The 6,534-nt window shown below is 39.3% G+C and overlaps 1 long non-coding RNA gene across 1 annotated transcript in view; it reads right to left on the bottom strand.

The window, feature by feature from the left end:
- The window catches only part of LOC106326503, a 1,667-nt gene extending 652 nt beyond the window's left edge, over positions 1-1,015 (bottom strand). The window contains exons 1-3 of the long non-coding RNA XR_001267250.1: positions 821-1,015; positions 654-715; positions 7-135 (exon numbers count right to left, since the gene is read on the bottom strand). This is a non-coding gene — a long non-coding RNA (uncharacterized LOC106326503). The remainder of the gene's footprint in view (positions 1-6; positions 136-653; positions 716-820) is intronic.
- Positions 1,016-6,534: the final 5,519 nt, after the last annotated feature.

Genomic DNA, 6,534 nt, shown 5'->3' with positions numbered 1-6,534 from the left:
ACTCACCTTTAAATCCATGAGATTGGCTAAGGAAGACTAGACTCGAGCTCAAGCTAATCACACTTCACTTCTGGATCACTCTCGGTTCAGAATCATCACAAGGATCCGGCTGATCCGAATACTCTCCTTGGCCATCTGAATTCAAAACATAACAGTTGGAACATAAGGTTCACTAGTCTGGTTCAAGAAGAAACTCAACTCAGTTCATAACATTTCAGTTCAGTTCTCTCATATCAGTTCGGTTCAAGACAGATTGATACCATGTTCAGCTCGGTTCAAGCTTTAACAATGTAACTCGGTTCATATCAGCTTAGTTCATGCTCAGCTAACTCCGGTTCTAATCAGTTCCCAACAGCTTAACTCGGTTATACTCAGACGACATCAGTTCAAGGCAATTTCAGACCATAGACAGCTGGGCTCAGATCAGATCAAAACATATTCAGCTCAATTCAGTTCTAAACAAGATCAAATCAGTTCGGTTTAATTCCCATAATTCTTATCAGTTCGTCTACTGGTTCTATGAGACTGATTAAATCATAAACCAACCAAGAATGAAGAGAACAAGACCTTAGACAACTGATCCTGACAGGTTGACCAACATAGAGCAATTGGTTCTCATCAAAACATGGCTGAATCAAGAAGCTGAAGCTTACCGGTTTTACTCAACTAATTAAACTTGACTGGTTGTCTCTCTTCAAGCTAACCACGAATTAACCTGATCAACACCACAAGAATCCATGGTTGAATTTATTCAGAATTTATCTCCAGTATAGGCAAACCAACAAAACTTCTCACAGAAACTGATCCACAACCATCTTACCGATCAAAATCAAAGGCTGAAGAACATGGGTGATTCTCAACTTCAGGACACCAAATCTCCAACTCTTTACGACACAAATACTCACTGTTTTAAAGTCACAGGATGGTGAGAAAGGTTTGTCCATGCTCAATTCTCTTCTCTGAATTTTTTTTGAATTTTTCAACTAGTTTTTCTCACAATTTTTTCTCTCTTCTTTCTCTCTTTCTCTCTGAATTTTTCTCTGGTTTTTCTTGCAGGTTATGAACGTCCAGAGGAGAGAAGATGGTGTTTTATAACATAATAAGTTGCTTCAGGTGAGGGTTTACTTAAACCAAAGCAAGTTGCTGTCCTTTCCCTCCTTTGAAGAAAGATTATTTTGTTTTTATTAAACAAGCAACCAGCTTGTGACTTTCATGTGACTTTAGTGAAGCAAGCAAGCAGGTAGGTGCAGCTCATGTGACTGATTTTCTGAGAAAGCAAGAAGAATAGTTGGTGAAGGTATTAGACTGGTCGGAATTTAGTTAAGAAACTTAACGACAATTTCGGACAGTTTTCGACTAAAATTTCTCATCCTTCGAATCTCGTCTTGCTTTCAACTAAGCTTGCCTAGCTTAAATAAAATTCGACCAACATTATTAACACTCTACCAGAACTATCAATGAGAGGCCTTTTGACCACAAGACAGCCCCGTCGAGGTATTAATTCACCGGGTCAACTTTATTTTTAAATCTGATCGACCAACTCCAAACTGGTCGAGCGGAGTTTTTCTCAACCAAAAATTAACTGGCTCGTGAGGGTTATTACATTCTTCCCCCCCTTAAAAGAATTCGTCCCCGAATTCTCAAAACATAGCTGTACAGAATTTTACTGAACACTGGAGTCTCTGCAAGAAGTTTAAGATAGCCAACTGTAAACTTATCCTCATCTGCCCGTGTCAAAACAACTGATGGTTCCCCAAATACTTGAACTTTTACAAATTTTTCCTTTTCTCCAATCTTCTGATATGGTGCTTACCTATCCGCAAAGGACCTTTAGGATAGGCTAAATAGGGGTACAAGTTTTCTGGTCTCAGCAGTTCTATCATACTGGGTCTGATATAAGATTACGCAAAATCGGCTCACCAATAGCATAACTAAAAGAAGTTCCGGTCAAGATATAACCATTTCAACTCTGAACAACTCGGTACATACCAAATAACAGATTTGCGGATATCCCCAACTTTTCTAAAACAATTCTTTCTTTTCTGAGCAAACACTTTCACGATAACCAATTCTTCATCGCACATAACTTTCATATATTGCGGTCTACATACTTCCTTTGACATCGTTGAATCTCTGAATACCATTACTTCTGAAACCTTTGTATCTGCTTTCCTCCAGTTCAATAACATGGAAATATGGAACGTCAGGTGATGTGCCATACGTGAAGGTAACATCTTCAGTCTGGTCAATGTCAACTTGATTAACCGTGCAAAAATCATACAAGAACATGCACGATCAATCACGCTAACATGATTCATACCAAGGGTGCCACTCTCAAATACACACACACACACTTATTCTAGGAATGATTTCCCTTACATTATTCCATACCCTTCTTATCTATCTGAGATACTCTTCAAAAACTTCTGAACGACTCAATCTCACTGAATTTTCGCATATCCAAGTCTTGTTCTATTACTTTCTGATTTCCTTCTTCTGTCTAGTAACTGAGGAATCAACAAGTCCGCCTATACCAAACTTGATTTACCAACGAAGTACTCTTGTATGATGACTTCACACTTTCTCTGTTAATACATCTTCTGATCTCTTAACAACTTGAGCATTCCCATATGCCTTATGGTTATACCTTTTTCCTTTCACTCTTCAATCTTCCTTGGGATTTACTTCACATCTGCTTAATTTTAGGTTGAATTTGGGTTCCTTCTCCCACATCTCCACTTTATGAACTTGTACATGACACAGTCCTCATACTATTCTTCGAAATTCTCTTCACCCAGTTCCTTCTATGAATTCCTTAGATTCTCATCCTTCAACTGAGTTCCTCAAATACGAATGAATAAGCCATCTTGAAGGTTCTCTATTCTCTCCTTATAAGGCAGCAAAATAAATCACTCCCAATTCCGCTTCATGATTCTTGAGATCCTACTCCATATCATCATTAATATCACTTCCTCTTAAAGCATAAGCAGCAATATTTGCTCTTCCTAAGGCTTCTTTGATCAGTGAAAACTTGCATCCTTTCTCCATATTGAAATGATCACTAAATTTGATGTGCAACAAAACTGCCACCAACTCCAACTTGTGCATCAAATAGTTTTTCTTATTCTTCCTTAGCTCCCTTGATGCATAAACGATTACCATATCGTCTTGCATTAGCATTCACCTAGACCAACACATAATATATCCATGTAGTAGTTTATGGCTGGTTAGGCTCATCCAAGTCTAAGATATTCATAGACGTAGATACTTCCTCTAACTGATTGCATACTTCACCAATACTTTTACTCCATTCCAAGGTAACACCATTCTCAGTCGATCAACTCATTGGTGGATATGGTTTCTAACTCTTGAACAAACTTCTGATGGTAACCGGCCAATCCACAGAACTTCGAATCTCGATAATTGAAATTGAGTACGACCATTATGTAGTAGTAGCGATCTTTTGTAAATATACAACAACTCCTTGTTCCATTTACTGACTAAGGAATCTAACTTCCAATTTCCGTGCAGAAATATTTACTACAACGTGAAGCGTCCATCAAACGTCCTTGGAATAAAACTGCGCCTTGCGACCGATCTTAACCATTCTTCAATTCTAGAACTTGATACTTGACCCTGATGGTCACGTTCTTGATTTTATACTCGAACATAACCGCAAACTCTGGTTCTTCTTCTTTACCACTGACATGGGTACACTCCACAGAAAATAACTAAGTCGAACGAAACCTTTCTCCAAACAAATCTTCTGACTGCTACTTGAATTCGGCTAGAACCACTTGGATAGATGCCTAGGCTATTGCAGCGAATCAAGGTTCAACCAGAATACTTGACGGGTTACTTCTGGATGTCAACAAATTTTCCACTTTCTTAAACATAGCTTCATGTTCCCTAGTTATCTAACTGTCCTCGATACTCTGTTTCTTGTTATTTTCTCTCCGCCCAATTATGATGATAATGGAATACGCCACTTCACCGTTTCCCAAAAGGTTCCCAACTCTCCAGACTGATATGAGCGAGGCTCCAACACTTAGTAGAATACCACTGCAGGCCAACGGTAACTGGTCTTTTCTCAAAGACTTCCTTCCTCAACAACATCCTAATTGAGCTCGATAACTAGATAGCCAATCTCACCCTAGATAGAAACAAACCACTCTAATGGAAGTACTAAGGAATGGGGATGGGATACGAAGGCATACGATAACTCTAAATGGCAGCCAGTACTTCCACGAATAAGAACACTGTACCTGAATTCACTAAAGTGAATCCTTCCTAAAACAATGACACTACCCGAGAACTACATCTATGTGTTGTTCCCGCATCAAACACAATATGGGCGGAAAATTCCGTCCATAGGCAAGGTCTCATACGACACCTTGATCACTCCTTCACTTATTTATTTAATCATTCATAAATTTTTAAAATGCACACAACACGCAATGGGATAAGAAGCAAACCTGTGATTGGACCTTTTCAGAGGTTTTGGCGGTCCAGACAACTATAAAGTGTAGGCTCTACCCAAATAGCCTAACACTTGGATGTGGACTAACGGTAAGGAAACGTGAACAAGTTCAACAAGTGTTATCTTAGGTATAGGTAACGTAGATCGGGAAACTTCATGAGGAAGGGTCACCTAAAATCCTAACTCTTCACAAGAACCACCAAAGCGCGAATGAAGCAAACATTCCAAGATTTCCCAAACTTTGAAAATCACGACCATTCTGTCCTTGCTAGTCACAACCATAACGGGTCAAGGTCCTCGATCTTGATCTGATGAAATGTACACCCAAAATCATCCCCAACGACTTACTTAACTGGCCTTTGATCTGCAGCGGTTGGAAAATAAACGGTCTGCATGACTTGGTTAACTTCTTCAGAAATAATAGCTTCTTTAACATTCACGTCATACTCTAACATCTCCTCGAAGGTTTGAAACTCCATGGTCTTTTATATACTCCAAAATTCTTGGCTAAGTTCCCAGAGATTTTTCGTATGATCTTTGGCTTATTCTTCAAACCATAATCGATGAATGAAATTCACTCGACCACATATCTCGATGCTGAAATTGTAGTATATGATTAACTCGACCTGAACCTCGTGGCGGAAACATCCCACTGTACCAACTCCATAAACTAAATCTTCAATTGCTCCCATACCTTGTGTAGAAAATACTACATCTTGAACTCATGAAATCTGTCCAACTCGAACTCAACTCTCTGAAATAATTCTTGACTCTCGACCAACAACTCATAGCGTTCATCTCCAAATAGCTTGCTGCCAAATCCTTCTTGTAATTCTCTGAACAACGGCCACGTGAATATTATGCTCTGAGTATTGGATCCCAAATCTGCCTCAAGACAAAGTATACTTCGAACGGTTTAGTCCTTCTTCAGTATCTTATGGTCCCAACTTCTTCTTCTTTGCATCATAAGCTTCATGATATTCCATTGCAAACAGAATGCTTCTGGTGCTTCCATCATCTTGTAATACAATCAAACCATCTCTTCGTCCAATGCTAAGCTTGAAACAAATACATAACAATTTGGCTTGTACGGCTCTGGTGCTTGTACGTCTCAGCATAAGCTTGACACTGATAATAACGAGTCCGGAGATATATTTGATGTATCAACTCTGTCTCATATATCTTTGAATATCGATATCCACACAAGAAATTGTAGAAACCGCAGGAAAGCATGATGATACCAACTCCGAGCATGATGGTAGCAAACCCGAGCACGTCGTTAGCTCACCCGAGCAAGATGATAATGGATTGAAGCATGACCGGATTGAACTTAAACATGTCGATAACAAACCGAATCATGACGGTAGAAAGCTCAATCATGACTGTAGGAATCTCGATCATGACAGGATCAAAATTGGTAAGTACACTCCACTCTGTCGAGCTTGTCTTGATGCATCTCGTATGAAAGATAACAGTAAGTTAACTACCCATGACTATCTATCCTAAGATGAAGGAACCAGCCAGCACATCCTAATTATCCTTGCGGCTCATTTTGACTCGAAAAACGTTTGAAACAAGTCCCATTCAAGCATCGTATAACCATGCTCTGATACCACCTTTGTGACACCCCCGATCTGGTCTAAGTATAAGTTGACTCGACCAGCCGTGCAACAGTCAAACAAGAACATGCACAGCCGATCACTCGTAACTGAAACCAAACCGAGAAGCCACAATGTGTACATAAACGACTAACCCGAAGTTCCCGAAATAAATCCAGGTACCTTAGGCCAACCGCCTAAGTACACATATCCTATTAGGTACAACCCGAGGCTTTACAACCTTAAGAGTAATACCCAATAGTTGGTTCGTCCGGACAAGGACTAATATCATTTGGAACCCGTACTTTAAAGACTTTATTTATACACTATATACTTATTCATTTAAAAGAATCTTACAAAATCTTATAGATTAACCTCGAGGTTTTCGGTCAACAAACCTTATACATAAAGTATATCAAAACGACTGCAAGGATAATAAAACTACCGCTGGCTAAT

This window comes from Brassica oleracea, chromosome C2 (genome assembly GCF_000695525.1).
Source record: "Brassica oleracea var. oleracea cultivar TO1000 chromosome C2, BOL, whole genome shotgun sequence".
Taxonomy (NCBI): domain Eukaryota; kingdom Viridiplantae; phylum Streptophyta; class Magnoliopsida; order Brassicales; family Brassicaceae; genus Brassica; species Brassica oleracea.
This window is presented reverse-complemented; position numbering and strand designations above follow the sequence as displayed.